Genomic DNA, 19,801 nt, shown 5'->3' with positions numbered 1-19,801 from the left:
ATCTGCATGTGTTCCACATAATGTTTGTTATTGCACAGATGTTTCTTTTGTTCATAGGTTAAAGAGCCATTAAACCAGAGGGCTGATCTGACAGTTTTTACTTATGCAAAATTCCCACTGCAGTCATAGGATTCCCACTGCAGGAAGAAGAATTGTAGCATTAGACGCTACCTGGGCACTCTGAGAAGTACTGAGGATCTCCTGTGAGTTGTGGGTTGCTGTCAGCTGACACTGCCTTGTAGAGGGCACTCAGCATCTTGCAAGATCTGATTCAAAAATGGTAAAATAGCTCTGACATGTGTACGGTTGGTGGAGTCTGACCCTACAACACCTTATCAACGTTTCACGGAGAAATCATGGCATGTATGTTGTGAAATGCACTTAATTTTTTTTTTTGCAAATATGGTTTCCCTTCCAAGACACACAAACTAGTCCACTCTATGAACCACTGCCCTGCAAAATTTCATTTAAAAATAATGAAGCAGCTGTGACTTAGAGGAGCTCCAAAAGCATAACTCTTACATCACAAGATCGAAACTCATTTTTTGTAGCAGAGAGCCTCTGGGTACTGCTAACCAGCTTCCACTTTCCACCCCTGTGGTGAGTGAAGTGCTCCCTGTGTAAGTTTCCCCGCCTCACTGGGATATCATGAAGCTGAATTATTGCTTGTAAAGCTCTTTGGGTTCCTTACATGAAAGGCACTATCAAAGGGCATGGTCGTATTTTCTTTCTAATACCGGGGTGAGTTCTTGACACACACAGAGCCAAGTACTCCTTTCATTTACACACATGCAGTTGCACTGAACCAAACTGACGTGCTCCAGTGTAACTGAGTGAGATGAGAATTTGTCTCCAAGTTCCAGCCCCTCATAAATCTGTATGATCCATTTATAAATCCCTGAAAATGGATTAATAATGGGAAAGACTGAAACTTTTCTTGTTCTCTAGTGACAAATCACAGTTTTTAAAGTATGGCATACATCAGGTACATTTCCCTTCTTATGCTTTGTGACAGACCCAGACCAGTGGGGTACAGGAGTCTGGTAGAGGGCAAATATACTGGTCACTGGATGAGTAGTTTTCTGTTCCCTGAGTGACCAGAGCAGGGGCTGTACTAGAGTAATCAGGAACCTGCTAGAACCAGTTAAGACAGGCAGGCTAATTAGGACACCTGGAGCCAATTAAGAAGAAGCTTCTAGAATCAATTAAGGCAGGCTAATCAGGGCACCTGGGTTTTAAAAAGGTGCTCGCTTCAGTTTGTGGTGAGAGTGTGAGGAGCTGGGAGCAAGAGGCGCAAGGAGCTGAGAGTGAGAGGGTGTGCTGCTGGAGGACTGAGGAGCACAAGCGTTATCAGACACCAGGAGGAAGGTCCTGTGGTGAGAATAAGGAAGGTGTTTGGAGGAGGCCATGGGGAAGTAGCCCAGGGAGTTGTAGCTGTCATGCAGCTGTTACAGGAGGCACTATAGACAGCTGCAGTCCACAGGGCCCTGGGCTGGAACCCGGAGTAGAGGGTGGGCCCGGGTTCCCCGCAAACCTCCCAATTGACCTGGACTGTGGGTTCTTCCAGAGGGGAAGGTCTCTGGGCTGTTCCCCAACCCACATGGTGAATCTCTGAGGCAAGAAAATCTGCCAATAAGTGCAGGACCCACCAAGATAGAGGAGGAACTTTGTCACAGTTTCCATAAGGTGTTTGGCTCGGCAACATGTGATATTTTGATTTAAAATCTAGACTGATATAAAATGAGCATGGTATACATTAAATGGATTAAAAGCTGGCTCACTGGTAGATCTCAAAATGTAACTGTAAATGGGGAATTATCATTGAGTTGATGTGTTTCTAGTTTCCTGCAGGGAATGGTTCTTGGTCCTACACTATTTAAGATGTTTAACAAAGACCTGGAAAGAAACAGAAAATCATCACTGATAAAGTTTACAGTTGACACAAAAATTGGGGGAAGAGGACAGGTCACTGATAAAGTGTGATCTGGATCTCTTGGTTAACTGGAAGGAAACAATATGCATTTTAATATGGGTAAATGTATACATCTAGGAACAAAGAATGTAGCCATATTTACAGGATGGGGGACTCTATCCTAGGAAGCAGTGACTCTGAAAATGATATTGGCATTCATCGTGGATCATCAGCTGAGTATGAGCTCCCAATGAAATGCTGGGGCCGAAAGGGCTAATGCAGTCTTGGAATGCATAAACAGGGGAATCTTGAGTAGGAATAGAGAGGTTATTTTACCTCTGTATTTGACACTGATGCAACTGCTGCTGGAATACTGTGACTAGTTCTGTCGTCCACATGTCAAGAAGGATGTTGATAAATTAGAGAGGGTTCAGAGAAGAGCCATGAGAATGATTAAAGGATTAGAAAACATGCCTTATAGTGATTAGACTCAAAGATAGGGTGATCAGATGTCCCGATTTTATAGGGACAGTCTTGATTTTTGGCTCTTTATCTTATATAGGCTCCTAATACCATCCCCCCCGCCTTGTCCCGATTTTTCATATTTGCTGTCTGGTCACCCTGCTCAAAGAGCTCAATCAATTTAGCTTAACACAGAGAAGGGTAAGGGGTGACTTGATTACAGTCATAAGTACCTACATGGGGAACAAATATTTGATGATGGGCTCTTCAATCTAGCAGATAACAGTGTAACATGATCCAGTGGCTAGAAATTGAAGCTAGACAAATTCAGACTGGAAATAAGGCAAAAAAAATTTAACACTGAGGGTAATTAACCCCGTTGGAACAACTTACCAAGGGTCATGGTGGATTCTGCATCACAGGCAAGATTTAAATCAAGTTTGGATTGTTTTTTTAAAGATATCCTCTAGGAATTATTTTGGGGAAGTTCTATGGCTTGTGTTATACAGGAGGTCAGACCAGATCTTCACAGTGGTCCCTTCTGGCCTTAAAAAGAACAGGAGTACTTGTGGCACTTTAGAGACTAACAGATTTATTTGAGCATAAGCTTTCGTGGGCTACAGCCCACTTCATCAGATGCATAGAATGGAACATATAGTAAGAAATATATATTCATAGAGAGAACATGAAAAGGTGGAAGTAGCCATACCAACTGTAAGAGGCTAATTAATGAAGATGAGCTATTATCAGCAGGAGAAAAAAAACTTTTGTAGTGATAATCAAGATGGCCCATTTTAGACAGTTGACAAGAAGGTGTGAGGATACTTAACATGGGGCAATAGATTCAATATGTGTAATGACCCAGCCACTCCCAGTCTCTATTCAAACCCAAGTTAATGGTATCTAGTTTGCATATTAATTCAAGCTCAGCAGTTTCTCCTTGGAGTCTGTTTTTGAAGCTTTTCTGTTGCAAAATTGCCACCTTTAAGTCTGTTATTGAGTGACCAGAGAGGTTGAAGTGTTCTCCTACTGGTTTTTGAATGTTATGATTCCTGATGTCAGATTTGTGTCCATTTATTCTTTTGTGTAGAGACTGTCCAGTTTGGCCAATGTACATGGCAGAGGGGCATTGCTGGCACATAATGGCATATATCACATTAGTAGATGTGCAGGTGAATGAGCCCCTGATGGCGGGGCTAATGTGATTAGGTCCTATGATGGTGTCATTTGAATAAATATGTGGTCAGAGTTGGCATTGGGCTTTGTTGCAAGGATAGGTTCCTGGGTTAGTGTTTTTGTTGTGTGGTGTGTGGTTGCTGGTGAGTATTTGCTTCAGGTTGGGGGGCTGTCTGTAAAAGAGGACGGTCTGTCTCCCAAGGTCTGTGAGAGTGAGGGATCATCTTTCAGGATAGGTTGTATATCTTTGATGCGCTGGAGAGGTTTTAGTTGGGGGCTGAAGGTGACGGCTAGTGGCATTCTGTTACTTTCTTTGTTGGGCCTGTCCTGTAGTAGGTGACTTCTGGGTACTCTTCTGGCTCTGTCCATTTGTTTTTTCACTTCAGCAGGTGGGTATTGTAGTTTTAAGAATGCTTGATAGAGATCTTGTAGGTGTTTGTCTCTGTCTGAGGGATTGGAGCAAATACGGTTGTCTCTTAGAGCTTGGCTGTAGACAATGGATCGTGTGGTGTGTCCTGGATGGAAGCTTGGAGGCATGTAGGTAAGTATAGCAGTCAGTAGGTTTCTGGTATAGGGTGGTGTTTATGTGACCATCACTTATTAGCACAGTAGTGTCCAGGAAATGTGTGGATTGGTCTAGGCTGAGGTTGATGGTGGGATGGAAATTGTTGAAATAATGGTAGAATTCCTCAAGGGCTTCTTTTCCATGGGTCCAGATGATGATGTTGTCAATGTAGCGCAAGTAGAGTAGGGGCGTTAGGGGACAAGAGCTAAGGAAGTGTAGTTCTAAGTCAGCCATAAAAATGTTGGCATACTGTGGGGCCATGCGGGTACCCATAGCAGTGCCACTGACTTGAAGGTATATATTGTCCCCAAATGTGAAATAGTTGTGGGTGAGAACAAAGTCACAAAGTTCAGCCACCAGATTTGCTGTGACATTATCGGGGATACTGTTCCTGATACCTTGTAGTCCATTTTTGTGTGGAATGTTGGTGTAGAGGGCTTCTACATCCATAGTGGCCAGGGTGGTGTTTTCTGGAAGATCACCGATGGATTGTAGTTTCCTCAGGAAGTCAGTGGTGTCTTGAAGATAGCTGGGAGTGCTGGTAGCGTAGGGCCTGAGGAGAGAGTCCACATAGCCAGACAATCCTCCTGTTAGGGTGCCAATGCCTGTGATGATGGGGCATCCAGGGTTTCCAGGTTTATGGATCTTGGGTAGCAAATAGAATGTCCCTGGTCGGGGTTTTAGGCATGTGTCTGTACAAATCTGTTCCTGTGCTTTTTCAGGGAGTTTCTTGAGCAGATGGTGCAGTTTCTTTTGGTAACCCTCAGTGTGATCAGAGGGTAATGGCCTGTAGAATGTGGAGTTAGAGAGCTGCCTAGCAGCCTCTCGTTCATATTCCAACCTATTCATGATGACGACAGCACCTCCTTTGTCAGCCTTTTTGATTATGATGTCAGAGTTGTTCCTGAGGCTGTTGATGGCGTCGTGTTCAGCATTTTCCACAATTTCAGCCTGTGCACGTTGATGGAAGCAATCAATGTAGAAGTCCAGTCTGTTGTTTTGGCCTTCAGGAGGAGTCCACGCAGAATCCTTCTGTTTGTAGTATTGGTGGGAAGGATTCTGTGGGTTAGTATGTTGTTCAGAGGTGTGATGGAAATATTCTTTGAGTTGGAGACATCGAAAGTAGGATTCCAGGTCACCGCAGAACTGTATCATGTTCGTGGGCCTGGAGGGACGAAAGGAGAGGCCCCGAGATAGGACAGACTCTTCTGTCGGGCTAAGAGTATAGCTGGAAAGATTAACAATATTGTTGGGTGGGTTAAGGGAATTACTGTTGTGGCTCCTTGTGGCATGTAGCAGTTTAGATAGTTTAGTGTCTTTTTCCTTTGTAGAGAAGCAAAGTTTGTATTGTAAATGGCTTGTCTAGTTTTTGTAAAGTCTATCCATGAGGAAGTTTGTGTGGAAGGTTGTTTTTTTATGAGAGTATCCAGTTTTGAGAGCTCTTCTTAATCTTTCCCTGTTTGCTGTATAGGATGTTGATCAGGTGGTTTCGCAGTTTATTTGAGAGTGTGTGCACAATCTCTCAGCATAGTCTGTGTGATATGTAGATTGTAAGGGATTTTTTACCTGTAGTCCTTTTGGTATGATGTCCATCTGTTTGCATTTGGAAAGGAAGATGATGTCTGTCTGTTTCTGTACAATTTTTTTCATGAAGTTGATGGATTTCCACTCCATACGGCTAAATTCAGTGCCTTGCATAATGACAGGTTTCAGAGTAGCAGCCGTGTTAGTCTGTATCCACAAAAAGAACAGGAGTACTTGTGGCACTTTAGAGACTAACAAATTTATTTGAGCATAAGCTTTTGTGAGCTACAGCCCACTTCATCAGATGCATAGAATGGAACATATAGTAAGAAATATATATACATACAGAGAACATGAAAAGGTGGAAGTAGCCATACCAACTGTAAGAGGCTAATTAATGAAGATGAGCTATTATCAGCAGGAGAAAAAAAACTTTTGTAGTGATAATCAAGATGGCCCATTTTAGACAGTTGACAAGAAGGTGTGAGGATACTTAACACAAGGAAATAGATTCAATATGTGTAATGACCCAGCCACTCCCAGTGCCTATTCAAACCCAAGTTAATGGTATCTAGTTTACATATTAATTCAAGCTCTCAGGCATAACAAATATAATATTCAGATGTCCGAGTCTGTGTAGTCCATATCAATCCATTTGTGCAAAGTTTCCTGCAGGGAGAGGAGGTTGACACTAGATCTTAGGATAGGACCTTGGCTACAATTTTATTATTATTATTATTTATTTATTATTTGTATTATGGTAATGTCTAGAGACCTCAGCTAAGATCAAGAACCCATTGTTCTGGGAACTATACAAACACATGGTAAGAGACAGATCTTGTTCCAAAGAGATTAGAATCTAAAATCCCAATCCTGTAAACACTTACACACACGCTTATCTTTACTCCTGAGAGTAGCTCCATTTAAGTCAATGGTGCAGCTCCCATATACAAAGTTACTCACATACTTGTGTCTTTGTAGGATGAGGGCAAAAAAATAGACAAGACGGGATGGGAAAAGGTTGTAGTATTATCCTCATTTTACAGATGGGGAACTGAAGCAGAGAGACACTAAGGGCTGGTCCACACTAAGCCCCCAGTTCGAACTAAGATACGCAACTTCAGTTACGTGAATAACGTAGCTGAAGTCGAAATATCTTAGTTTGAACTTAAAGGTACTTACCGCGGGTCCACACGCGGCAGGCAGGCTCCCCCGTCGACTCCGCCTACTCCTCTCGCTGAGCAGGATTACCGGTGTCGACGGCGAGCACTTCCGGAATCGATTTATCGCATCTAGACAAGACGCGATAAATTGATCCCAGAAGATCGATTGCTTGCCGCCGAACCAGCGGGTAAGTATAGACGTACCCTAAGGTTCCAGTCCTGCAAACAGTTATGCATGCTCTTAATATTAACTGTGTGAGTAATTCCATTGAATCAATGGGGCCCTGGATTGAAATTCAGGAGATATGGGTTCAATACCTAACTCTGCTATACATTTTATGCATGACCTTGGACAAGTCATTTAAGTTCTGATCCTGCAAATATTTGATGCATGTGTTTATCTGAACGGTACCCATGTCCTTACAGTTTGACTGATTGGGCTGTTAGTGTAAGGACCATCCTTCCTCTCTAACCTCAACTATGGCCACACTACTCAGAGGCTGAATTTGAACTGGTAGTGTGAGCTAGCCCACCTGTATAATTACTATAGGTCACTGAAAATAATACATAATTGGAGATTTTGAAGAATGTACAGCAGGTCAGTTTCTGATGTATGTCAGTGTAACTCCTGAATAATTCTAAGGACATCAGAGGAGTTATTCTAGATTCACACTGAGTTAATCTGGATCAGAACCTGGCCCACTTTGTCTATGTCGCTCACTTGTATACGCTTTATAATACCCTTGCTAAATTCTATTTGCCAGGGTTGCATTTTTCTTTGCTGGCCAAGTAAAATATCATCACAGCAAGGGCAGGTGAGTTGCTTTTATGCCTAACTTTCAGGATGGTTTTTCCACAGTGCGTTAATTTCGTTTATTTTACCACACGTGGTCATTGGATACCCATCCCTGTGGTATCTGGGCACTTTTACAAGGCTTAAGTTCAAGATCCAGAGGCTAACCACCCCCTGGGGGAAAAAGTCAGTGTTGTGCATCCCAGAGGAGGGGGCTGGCTCATCCTGCAGCGCATGAAGTGTTAACAGGTGGGTCAAGGAGAAGCCCCGTCCCGCTGGGCAGCGTCCTGGCGCAGCAGTGCAGAAGAGGCTCGGTGAGAAAAGAGGGTGTTGCCCTCCTCTGACAGCCTCCGCGAGTCTCCTGCGCTCTTCGGGGCTGCTGGGCTCGCCTTAAAATGAATCTCTTTGCAGGGCGCGGGGGAGCTTAGCGGGAGCGAGATGCCCGCTGGAGCTGGCCGGCTGCAGTCATGTTGCATTGGAATGAGGAAGTGGAGTGGAGAGGGGAGGGACCGAGAGCGGAGCTGCCTCCTGCCGCGGCTCTGCTGCGAGGGGGAGCCGCCGCACATGGAGCTGGAGAGGACTGGGAGAACTGTCTGCAGCCAGCCCCGGCCAGAGCAGGTACCGTACTGCCGAGCCGCAGCGCTCCAGGGGGGCAGCTGCTGAGTGTGGCAGGGCATGTCTCGTCTGGCATTGCCTTGCTGCTCGCCCTGTGCCGCCCTTTGCCTTTTCCTGGGCTGCGAGTAGCCTGGGTTGACACCTGTCTGAGCGCTTTGCTGTGCTGCAAACTTTTTTTTTTTTTTTTGGGAGGGGGTTAGGGGAGGAGAGGACAAAGTTTGCTGAGGAGAGGGGGCAAGTGGTGAGTGTGGATGGTGCGAATGGTGGGGAGCTAACTTTTCTGCTTAGGGCAGGAGGAGATCCCGGCTAATGTTTGTTAGGGGCCAGCGCTGATGTCCTATCCTGGTGGTCTTGCGTTCTGGGATCATAGGATGGTCACAAGCAGCGGACAAGGAGGAAATTTGTCATTTACAGCTGCCCACATAAGGATGGGCTGTTTCTTTCGTAGTGCTTTAGCAATGCATATTTGTTTGTTTGCACTATTGTTCTATATTTGTTCTGCTAAAAGCGGATCAGCTTTTTGGCCATGGATACTTCTTCAGAAACAGGTAGCTTTAGATGAGATCCCGAGGAGTCAGTGGGACTCCTCTATGTGTATAGTGTAAACTCCAGAGAAATACACAAGAAAACTTCAGACTAATACAAGGAAGGCTCGCTTGTTTTGTTTTATTTTAAAGAAATAGGGAACAGTGTGAGTTGAGTAATTTCAGGAAGTTGTGAAAGAAAACTGGGAGATTACAGAGGCTAAACAAGCTGGTTTTCTCTCTCTCTCTTTCTCTCTTATTTTTTAAATGAATGTTACCAATGTTCCTTCTTATCCTGACTACGCATGATAGTAGGAAATAAATGTATTGAAATGTAGGTTGCACAAAAGAGCCAAGATACTTTTGAATTATTCCCTAAAGTTTTTAGAAATAGGCAAAACCCGTGAGATATTTTAAAACAATTATTCGTTATTTTTAAAAAAACATCAGGAGGGTGAGGAAAGTAAGGGGGCAGTAAAAACATAATCCCCTCTCAGGAGCATGCTTCAGTGTCTGTGAATCACCTCCAGCATCTAAGTTCATTCAAAGCCCAAGTTCAAGTAGGTTGCCCCTGTGAATTACAGAAAGAAGGCAGTGGGGGTTGCATAACCCACCAGGGACTTGTGAGATGAGCAGAATACATTTATTTGGAGATCTGGCTATAAGGAAGGAACTATCTTCATTGTTTTCTTCATTGTGGCATAGGCTCTCTCAGTTGAAGATTTGTTCTTTCTCACCACACAGCACAACTTGTTATTTCCATAAGTGACTGTTTTGCCCTGTAGTTTCTTTCAAAAAATTAGTATAGAAACAACTTCACACTTCAGATGTCATTTATAAGGAAGCTTCTAATTTTGTTTTTGTTTTTTTAATTTAAGAAATGTCTTACTTTTGGACAATGTTCTACAAAGTACATCAAGACTGTCCTGCATTGTACAAAGCATCCTCTTAGGCTTTTGAGAGTTAAGATCCATGATAGTATTGTGGTTATTTTCTGTTTACAGATAACTCTTAAAACTACTATCCTAATACAGTTTATAATCTCAAACCCTTAGTATGAAACCGGTGTTTTGTAGAATGTAACAGTTTTTAAGATGGCATGGTCTACTGATCAAGCATAGCAAATAATTTGAGGGGAAAATAATGTAATATTTTGGAAATGTATAAATGAGTGTGCTAGGTATTTACACACATTAATGGAACTGGAATTTTCAGAAGGGCAAGGGTAAAGATGGAGAACAGAAACAAGACTGAGGACTCTCCAATTCTGTTTTGTCCATAGGACAGTTTTTAACATGTCAATAGTTGGATATTACATAGGTTGTATCCAGATGCATCCACTGTTTTACAATCCTAGGGAAAAACACCAAAAAGAGTAGCCTACAAGAGAGATTTTGTTTCATGTGTTCATGACTACTTTCCACCTTTGCAAGTTTTGTAACTATTGGTTCATTTTAAAAGTAAAAGAAAACTAAGGGCCAGATTCTGCAAGCTCCCACATACACATGCATTAACATCAATGGACTGCTCATGTGGATTGTAACTCATGCAGGATTACACCCTAAATAAATTGGACACAATAAACAATCATTAAAATATAAATATGAAAAGTTAAACTATTACATTTAACTCCCACTCCCCCGCCCAAAACCTGTCCAAATAATCTAAAAGGTTTGGCTTGCATCAGTTAAAACAAGGAAATTACATGAGTTAGGTTGCCCTCAACTTCCCTCTTTATGCCCTAGTATTTCAGGGATCTACTAATGTGAGGAGTTCATGAAGCACTTCTGCTGCAGTGTCTAGACAAAATGTGAATTAAGGATGGAGTGGCAGTCTCAAATTGAAATTTCATTGCCTCTGTTGATTTTACAAGCCACTTGTAGTCTCACTTCTTTTTTAAAATAATTTTCGTTTTGTTTTTTTTTATGTAGAAAAATTAAGAAAAAGATGGGAAAAAATCCATTACTACAGTATTGTAGATGAGCTTACTTTAGGCCTGGGATGCCTGCTCATGGGGCTGATATGGATTGCACCACAATGTGCAACACTTCTTGAAAAGTAGTTACTACTTTCATGTTGGAGCTGCTTTTTGAATATAAATTGTCCATTTACATGATTTGTTTTGTTTTTAAATCATGAGTGTATGTCAAAAAGAGAAATATGTTCATTTAAGACCCATATCTATGTTCATAAAATTGGAAAGGGAAAAAAACCCATAACAACACTTGATCCTGCATTGAGCACTTGAACTTTTAGTCTGAAGCAAACTTGAATGCCCAAGTGCTAAATCCCTATCCTCTCAAAGAGCTGCTCATGGACACAAGAAATTGGATGAAAACCCTGTGCACCCAGAGTCTCTGCTGACATACTCTCCTTTTAGAAACCACAGTCCTCATTAGCAGAACTGGGTGGGGGAAGACTCGGCTAGCTTGTAGAGATCTATACTTCACTATGTATGCGATCCTTCCTTGTTCTAGTGATATCTAGTCCCAGAGATGGTGCCAGGTTTAAAAGTCTTGTAATAAATATTAACTTTTGGGCAGCTTGGAATTGTGTTAGCTTTTTACTGGTAACATTTAGTTAAATATTGCTTTTCTACCAAGTGTTGTAAATGAAAATGTAAATATAAATATAAAATTATAATTAAAGTTAAAATTCAAAATCTAAGAACCCACTTTTTGAGTGAAATCCAGACTCTGTTGAAGTCATTGGGAGTTTGGCATTGTCTTTAATGAAGCCAGGATTTCACCTCTCATGCATTAATATCTGGAGTCAGGACCTATCTTGAATATTTTTCTTCCAGAGGAGCTGCTTTGGAGACACAGGCATAGTGTGAAATTTTGGAAACAGGGCACATTTACTCCAGAATTAACTGTTATCTGATGTTGAAGGGCACAGCACATGAATTACATGGTTTAAATGCTTGCTTGTTTCCACTATATGCTCATAATAACTGCAGAAACTTAAATGTTTTTCTTTGGTGCATTATTTATCCCATATAATGTTTTGCTGAGTGGCCACGTATCCTGAAGAACACTAAGTAAGTTAGGGTGACCAGATGTCCCGATTTTATAGGGACATTCTCGATATTTGGGGCTTTGTCTTATATAGGCGCCTATTACCCCCCACCCCCATTCTGATTTTTCACACTCGCTATCTGGTCTCCCTAAAGTAAGTTGAAGCATTTTGTAGCATGTGCAGAAATTGCAGTGGAGCTAAAGACCTGTCATACATCTGATATAGCCTAGGTGGCATGTCAAATACCATTGCTAACTTTGGACACAGATTGGTGGAATGCTTCGTTGTGTAAGTGTGCGTATGATATTCATGCAACGTGCAGCATGATAACAAAATGCAGCAATCCCCATTCCAATATTAGTAAAGCAGTTTTTTATTCTGTTGTGGGCTTTAAAGACTAAAACCTGGTTCGCCCGTTACTTCCACCGAGTAGCTACACTAATGTCAAGTGTGAGAGGAGAATCAACCTGTGGTGTTTTAAAATAGTGGTAGAAGATTGTATCTATATTGCTCATCAAATAAATTGGATAACTTAAAAATGATGCCACAAACCTTTCGAGATATATTTGTATTTGAACTGAGAGGTACTTCTTATACCAACTGTTTGCACATTCCAGAGGTAAGGAAAATGCTTTGAACAACACAAAGCACCAAATAAATTATATGTCCTATGTTGGCAGTTTGTGCTTGGAAACTCTTTTTAAAAATCCAGTAGGTGTTAAAGTCACTGATCCAGCCCAATCCTGTATCTCTTTGGTAGGCAAAACTTCCACTGAAGACTTCAGCGGGAGTCTCATATTTATAAGGACTACTGCACTGGGCTCAAGGTTTAATTTTATTGTCAGGTTTTCTTATTGTTCACCAATGTACTTGAATGCATTTTGAAGTCACAATTTTTCCTGCTACACAGTGTAGGAGAATTAAACAAAATTGAAAATAAATAGCAACGTGTTGGGCAGATTTTAATATTGGCAACTTTAGAAGATAAGTTAGCAGCAAGTGCTGATGTGCTGCTAATATTTTAAGGTGTTCCCACAAAATTTCCGTTCTTAGGCTGTGACAAAACCCTGGGTTCCAGGGAAGCATGTAATCCTACAGAGGGAGGGTTGTGAATCTAATCATTTTCCATTTTATAATCTCCCCTTAAACGGGGAGGAGGCAACACCACTGGACAGCTAAACTAATATTAAGTGCATTTGCTGGAACTGTTTAGAAAAATATGGGGTATATGTTGTGTCACTTGAAATGTGGACAATGAATACACTTAAAAAAAATAAATAAATAAAAAAGGCTGCCTGGGTGTTTGATCCTCTGGGAAACATATTGAAAATCCCTGCCACTTGGTGAAGTAGCCCAAAGGCAAAAACACTTGCTCGTCTCAAGTGTTTTTATGAGCCACAAAGAATCATTTGCCTGTGGCAGGGAAGATTTAGCAGTATCCAGAAAGGTGTGTGAACCCTGTCAGAGGCAAGGAAATTACCCCAAAACCATCCTTCAGTTTGGTGGTGAATTTTAACAAGGGGATGCGCCAAGCCCCCTCCAGCACGTTATGAATAACTATACCGTCATATCTCCCTAGTGGCTATGCATCGGAAGTGATTACGGAGGGCAAGTTGCCATTACCAAGGTCAGTTTGACTTGCTCTCCTCAATCCTACATGTGTGAGTCATTATGATTTAAAGTCAGTAGGAGTTTTACATGTGGATCGGGCCCTAAATTTGAACAGAACTGAGAATTTTTGCAGAGAGAGGAATAGATTGTGGTGCATCTTAAAAAAAACAGCAAACAAACAAACAAACAAAAAAAACCCCACAACACCCATAAACCACACCTTTTTCCCCTAAGCCATGCCCTCTTTTGTGCTCTGAGTGTTTCAACATGAAGAGGCTGTGGAATGGGTAGTGATTGATACTACTTTGAGCTGAGTAGTCTGTAACCAAGTCAAATTGTACCTGTTGAGTGCTAATCTAGGCCCCAAATCTGTAGATTGATGTATATTCGTAACTTTACTCAGAGAGTCGTCACATTGGGAAGTTGTGTGTGTAAGTGCAGGATTGGCGGCTTACCTTGTGAGTGTGCTTCAATACAACAGAATGCTTTTATATTGCATTTTTCCAAGAGGCATCACAGGGTGATTTAAATAAAATATAATCTAAAATATTAATGATTTTAAAAGCAAGGGGAGGCATCTGTTCCTTTAGCTTAATAAGATATATTTTTAATAAAACATTTAAAACATTTCTATTCCCCTGTTGATGTTTCATTAGCCTTCTCAGTAAAGGAGCCACTGACTGACTGACAGATTGTAACCATGAAACTGACTACATACAGTAGACCAGACCCACAGTTAAAACAATGAAGTGACCGCCTTGTAAAACTGGAATAATCAATAGTGGATTGGGTCCAAAGTATTGCAAAACACAACGTAACCAAAAGAAAGAAATAGAGGGGGGGAAATCTGTTAATGTATTTCAGTTATAGTAATTTTAGGAGTTATTTTTAACTGTATCTAGGAAAAAAATACACCCACATATAAGATACTGTTCCAAGCTAATAATGCCACTTTATAATCTTAAATTGTGAAGAGAAATTAGGAAGTAATTCCACAATCATGGGTATACGTACTAAATCCCCTTGTCATTTGGACAAACCAAATTGACTGCTGATTCTTACTTCAATATATGTCCTGGGGTATTTGGCAATAAAAGTTCCATCAAATATAAAAATGTCCCTTTCTCTCAACTGTTTTGCTAGATTTGCTGTAATAAACGTCTCTGTGTTTTTAAAGTAATACATAAAAATTCAGTTCTGCATGGGATGTTCCCCCTGACTTGAGAGGCAGCGTGCAAGAATGTCCTAGAGCAGAATTTGGCTCTTGGATAGTGTGCTTTGTTCTTAGGTAGAGTCAGTGCCTTAATTTACACTCCTGACTTTTTTTAGTCGGTTTGTTTATTTGATGGAGGTGTGAGTCTCTTCTGTATGATGGTGATTTTATTTGGCTTAATGAAGAAAGGAGTCAGAGTTCAATGAATTACTAAAGCATGGCCTCAATTAGGAAAATTGTCTCTTTATTTTTCTCATTGTGCAAAGCAATTTTTTTTTAATGAATCGGGTTGCAATCTAAAAATTTGGAAGTTCCTTTTTAATTTTTGCTTTGGCTCAGGTATGGATATCTGAAAATTGCAAGAATTTGTATACAAAGTGAATAAAAAGGGAAGATATGTATTCCTTCCCTTCATAATATACTGTAATAGAGATACAACTGAAATCTAATAGAAAGCTAGTAAGATTATATACGGAATGTATACACTTTTTTAAAAACACCATTTGCAGTGCTCTTACAATAAATTCCAAAAGAACTGAGAATGATATAGGATGTTTGTTTCAACGTTTCTCAGACCCTTGCAATTGTTCACTAACATGGAAATTAATTTTACAAGTGCCATATATATAAATATTTTGAATCTGTGCTTTTAGCAGAGTTCTTTTTTTTTTTTACTCGTCTTGAATTACAGTGCTTCCCGCATTTTATAGACAGGGACTCTCAATTGAGTGTTGACTGTACGTTTCTAATTGTTTTGTCAATTCCCATAGTTAACCAGAATTTACACCTGCCAGGAGTAGAAAAATGACTGTATTAAATAAACTCCTCCCTAGACTTTTTGGAAAATGTTGAATGTAGCCTGGGTAGAAGAGAAATTGTGACGGTGAGTGGGAAGGATTGATCTTTGTTTTAAACTTCTTTTTATAAAGTCTCTTAATAGCAATGAAGGTATTTTTAATTGTTATTGGAAACATACCAAAATCCATAGTGTGATGCTCAATTTTCTGTCTTTAGAAGGGACTCTTTATTTTTCTTCTTAGTTACTATTTATATTGAGTAGTGTGATGGGGAGGAAATTAAAATAGAATTAAAATGGTTCCAAAGTAGCGTCATTCATAGAGATTGTGAAGTCTACTTTATTAAATACCAGTGATAAAGTTAATTATCAGCTGCTTGTTGAGATATTGAACACTTTTAATTAAAACTAGTTTACAGGTTTTAGCAATTTTCTACAAGTATTTCCACCACATCCTTCTCAGTTGATTCAGAATATGCTACATTTTACCCAACTTCATAACCTTCCTTCTTTTGCCTTCTTCCTCATTGACCCAATTTGGCAGTAAAGGGTCCTTTAAAACAAAATGACCTCATTTACAGTAGATGCATTAAAAAAAAAATAGAAAAAAATAGAAAGATAAATACTTTTACAGGGTTTTTCCTCTTTGTTAGTTCATCGTCTCTCCGTGGTCTTTGGTCCAAACCTCAGCTTTAGCAGATTTGAGGGAATTATCTCAGTAACATTCTGCAGTTTGAAGCCGTTTGATGCAGTTAAAGATACAGCTACGCTGCAGTTATGCAGATGCATGCAACAGTTGACTTTTTTTCATTAATTGTGGACCCGTACATGCCACTCCTCGCTTAGTCATGCCATTAATATGCATACGCTTTCAAATACTTTGAACAGTGTATTCTTTGATGGTACCAGGTTTGCTGGGAAGCTATCCGGGTTGGCTTTATCGAGTTTGACCTCTCTCTCTGTATTGTTGAAGCTACGACTCACGTGAGATGCATTGCTTTGGCTATGTTTTTTTATGTTGTATCCTGTGTGATCAAGAGCCACTGAGACTTATATTTCAAAGACCACAAAAAAGGAGACTCACTATAATAACATCAGTAATCATTTAAAGCCAGTTCCTGCAATTCTAACTCAAATGAGTTCTGTTTACTGCTTGCGTAAATGTGGGTTGCAAAATCAGCCCTTACCCTGTATGGCTTTGCTGGGGAGGGTTATGGTTTTTTAGAATAGACCTATTAGCCCATGATTATAGCAATGGAAGAGTCCCTGTTCAGCCATCATGTGTGCTGTATGCATTTTGGGTGGGATTTTCAAAAGTGCCTAAGGCAGTTAGAAGCACAAGACTAATTGTAAATGGGACTTGTTCTTCTGACTCCCTTAAACTCTTTAGAAGCTCTTACCCTTTAATTGTGCACATAATTTGAGAGAGCAGTATCACTGGCTATGTGGTTGTTTAGTTGTGCATCTCTGAGGCCTTTCCACTTAGGTACTGGGGCTTAAAAATCCCACAAAATGGGTAGGAAACAAGTAGCGAGGAGTGTAATGTAATGTAAGTTACCTGGGCCCTATTCATACTTCACAAAATCAAATAAGAAGAACTATATAAACAGGGGGCCAGATTCTGATCTCAGGTGTGCTGGTGCAAATCCAAAGCAACTGCACTGAGGTCAGTAGTGTTACTCCAAATTTTCATCAGTGTATTTGAGATTAGGATCTAGCCTATAGTGTGTTAATATAAGCCTTGATCCTGCAAACATGTATGTACTTAACATGGGCACAAGTGTTGTCCCATTGAAGTCACTACCCAAGTGCTTAAACCAAAGAATGTGGAAATGTAGCGGGATTGGGATAGTACGTTGGAGTCAATTAGGCAATAGGCCTTATCCTGCAGTCTCTTCACACTCTAAAATCCCATGGGTTTCAGTTGAAGTTTTGGTTGCGCAGGATGCAGGACTGAGCCCTCATGCTTGTACATCATGTTGAATGTATAAAGCATGTTATAAATGCAATACTTTAATGTATATAGTTTACCTTTAAATTTTCATTGAAAAATATGAGATGAAATAATACCTCAACACTCCATTTGCAGAAAACAAATTTGGTGCATTTTGAAGGGCAACATCCTGAATTAGGAAAATTAACCTTATAGAGATGTTTTCCCCTAACAGCATCCTAAAGGATCCCATTAACTTATGGGCCCAAATTCCTCATTGATGTAACCCTACTGCAATGAATTGTAATTGACGTGAATACTTAATCTGGCCTGTTTTGACTGTTAGGTGGGGAACAAAATAGCTCAGAGTCTACAATGCACATATTGGGCCAAATTCTCCAATCACTAACAGCAGTGCAACTCTGCTGAATTTGAATGGTGTTGCGTGGGAGTAACTGAGGGCAGAGCTTGTCCCACTCAACTTTTCTTCAGACTATGAAAGGTTAAGTGTTCCATATGAACACATTCAAAATTGTGCATGTATTATAAATTAAACATGATGTGGATGGCATACATGTGTGCATTTCCCATGAACACTGCATAGGCAGAGTTGTAGAGAGGAGTTGACAAGAGGAAAAAATCATGTGCATGTCTGCATACACAGGATTTGACTAGATGGCAACCTGTACAATTTCTGTGTATGTGTGTGTGTGTATATAAATTAATTGTTTTCTTATTTAAAGCATCACTTTGTGTAAAACAGGACCAATCTCGAACTTCCATTTTAGTGTGTGTTTCTCTAGGATTAATAATGTCACGACCCAAAGATTTACAACATTTTGCTTTCCAAAGCTTTATAATTAATTTTTGCAATCAAGTCTCTAGATTATTAAGAGGAAAATATATTGGTTTGAATTCAATTTCTAAGGAGATTTGAAGAAACGATATAATATTTTAAAGGGAGCTTTGTAGATATTTTCTGTAACGGCCCAAGCACTTAAATCCATATTTAGGCACCTAAATAAAAGAGGCCAGAATGTCCAGAGGTGCTGAGCACCTGCAGCTCCCATTGAAGTTAATGGCTCCTTTTCTGGGTGCCTAAATGTGAACTTAGGTGTCTAACTTTAAGCACTGACGTTTAAAAATGTTGGCTTACATTCACTGTTGGCATAAGCAGGGGCAACTGTGTAGAAGGCAGTGAAATTGCACACGCTCATGCCTATAGTGAATTTGGCCCAGTGAGTTTAAAATTATTATGCAAATTTGCAAAGGGTTGGTTGTTAATGTTTTTCCTTTTACTAAATAATAGTACTTTCCCCCAATGTCTCATGCCATATACACTTCTGCAGAAATCCTTTTGTGTTCACCTGTGATAACATTCAAAATCCAGTCTTAAATCGAAACTTTGGTGGGGGGAATCCTAGTGTCCTTACTCTGGGCTATATCCTGCTCCCCTTGAAGTCTATAGCAAAGCTCCCATTGATTTCAATGGAAGCAAGATCAGGTCATCAGTTCTTACTTAGGCATATACCCATGTAAAAGTCACTAGAACAGGTAGTGCTCTCATTACACAAAAATTTGGCCCAATGGGAGATTATGCCTAGGTAAGGATTTAAAAACCTTTGTACCAGTTCAGGGTTACAAAAAACATATTGTCCCAGCACTTAGATATGGGTCCAGTCATGCGTCCCTGGCAAACCTAAAACTTTCGCTGGAATTGGTTGGGATTTCACTGGTACTTACAATCTGAAGACACTAGCACTACACTATTATTTCCCCCTTCAAATTAGGCATCACCTGCTTTAATTTAATGAATTTAAATATATTGAATGATCAGCGCTGTGGGTGCTGAACGCACGTAAGACTAGCTCTGAGTTCCAAAAGACCGTTTAAAAAAAAGACATTCCCTCCTCTTTCCCAACCAAACTAAGATATTGCCCATCCACTCATCTCAAACCCCTAATCAATCTCTTGTCCCCCCTAAAAAGCTCAGGGAAAGAGGTGAGCCTGAGAGAATGTACTGAAGGTCAGCAAATCTAGGCTTTCACAGACCCAGGAGCGGTGTTTTGCAGTGTGGAGGATCTCTCCTCAAGAACACCCAGTCGCCAGTCCTCTCCTATCTAAACCAGGGGATCTCCCCATTTAGAAATTGGGAAACCTTTGCAAATTTAACTCCACGTCTGACTCCAGCTAAAAGGCAAAAAGGAGCATGCTTTCAGAGAATAGGAATGATTCAGTACTTGGTATGCTGCAGAAATGTTGGGGTTGTATGGTTTGTCATGTTAAAGGTGGGTAATTATGGGAATAATAAAATAGAAACTTTCATATTTAAATATCCTTTTCTGTGGAAGTGACCGTCTTTAGTGGATTTATTGAGGAAGAACCCCCCCATATTTTGCTTTGTCTTCTCTGAAGCCCTGGAAATAGATCTTGAAGCATTTTCTAATTATTCTAGAGACACTATGTATAGGATTCCCTTTTGTTGTATATTTTCTT

The 19,801-nt window shown here is 40.4% G+C and overlaps 1 protein-coding gene across 7 annotated transcripts in view; it reads left to right on the top strand.

Moving 5' to 3' along the window:
- Positions 1–8,129: 8,129 nt before the first annotated feature.
- Positions 8,130–19,801, top strand: part of IKZF1 (IKAROS family zinc finger 1) — a 95,449-nt gene continuing 83,777 nt past the window's right edge. For all 7 annotated transcript variants that reach the window (XM_065399944.1, XM_065399943.1, XM_065399942.1 and 4 more), the window contains exon 1: positions 8,130–8,213. The gene's annotated coding sequence lies outside the window, so the exon portion shown is untranslated. The remainder of the gene's footprint in view (positions 8,214–19,801) is intronic.

This window comes from Emys orbicularis, chromosome 2, assembly GCF_028017835.1.
Source record: "Emys orbicularis isolate rEmyOrb1 chromosome 2, rEmyOrb1.hap1, whole genome shotgun sequence".
Classification (NCBI taxonomy): Eukaryota; Metazoa; Chordata; order Testudines; family Emydidae; genus Emys; species Emys orbicularis.
The sequence above is the reverse complement of the archived record's forward strand: the minus strand, read 5'-3'. Positions and strand labels throughout refer to the sequence as shown.